The sequence below is a fragment of the Arachis ipaensis genome, chromosome B04, assembly GCF_000816755.2.
Source record: "Arachis ipaensis cultivar K30076 chromosome B04, Araip1.1, whole genome shotgun sequence".
NCBI classification, from domain to species: domain Eukaryota; kingdom Viridiplantae; phylum Streptophyta; class Magnoliopsida; order Fabales; family Fabaceae; genus Arachis; species Arachis ipaensis.
This window is the reverse complement of record NC_029788.2, coordinates 4,527,100-4,527,894: the sequence shown is the minus strand read 5'-3', so window position 1 is coordinate 4,527,894 and position 795 is coordinate 4,527,100.

The following is a 795-nucleotide window of genomic DNA, read 5'->3' as shown; positions in this document are numbered from 1 at the left end:
TAGTTATTTTGTATTTAGATTTTTAATTTTAAAAGTGATTATTTTATAAAAATATAATAAAAAATAGTAGTATTATGAGAGAAATTTTTTTTAATTTTTTTATAAATTTTTAAATAATTTTTTAAAAAACTACAATTTAATTTTAAAAATTATATTAAATATTAATATTAATATTAATATTTTTTCATAAATCAAAAACTCAAAAAAATAACTTTTCAAACTTTTTAAATCGATCCTTAATACGAAAAATTTAATGATTTGACCATGAAATTAAGCTGACCAATACAAAGGAAAAAAAGTAGTTGAGCTGGGAAATTTTAGTGGGAATTGAAGAAAATGACGCACCTCAAAATAAAATCAAATCAAACTATACCCAACAAACTTGAAATATGGGTATTGGCATCAAAATCAGGCAATTCAATAGTGGCATCAAAATATTAATAAGTAGTTACTAATTAATAACGTATTGGTAGTTCAATCAAACTTTAATTTTGCACAAAATGCATTGACATCACATGGAAAAATGTGCCACTCTCACAACCAGTCACTAGACACGTTTGTTACCAATGAATATTTATTTTATTTTTGTATTTCTAATTACGAATTAAGTTTATTAGTTTCTTTCTCTAATTCTCTTCCATTCATCCTTTTTAGAGAACAAGTCTTGTGTATTGTCATATTGTGTATCTTAGTTTTTATCATTCAAACATGATAAGACTATTATTATAACTAATTTTTTTAAAAATATTTTTCTTTAATAAATAAAAAATAAATATATTAAATTTTTTATATTGT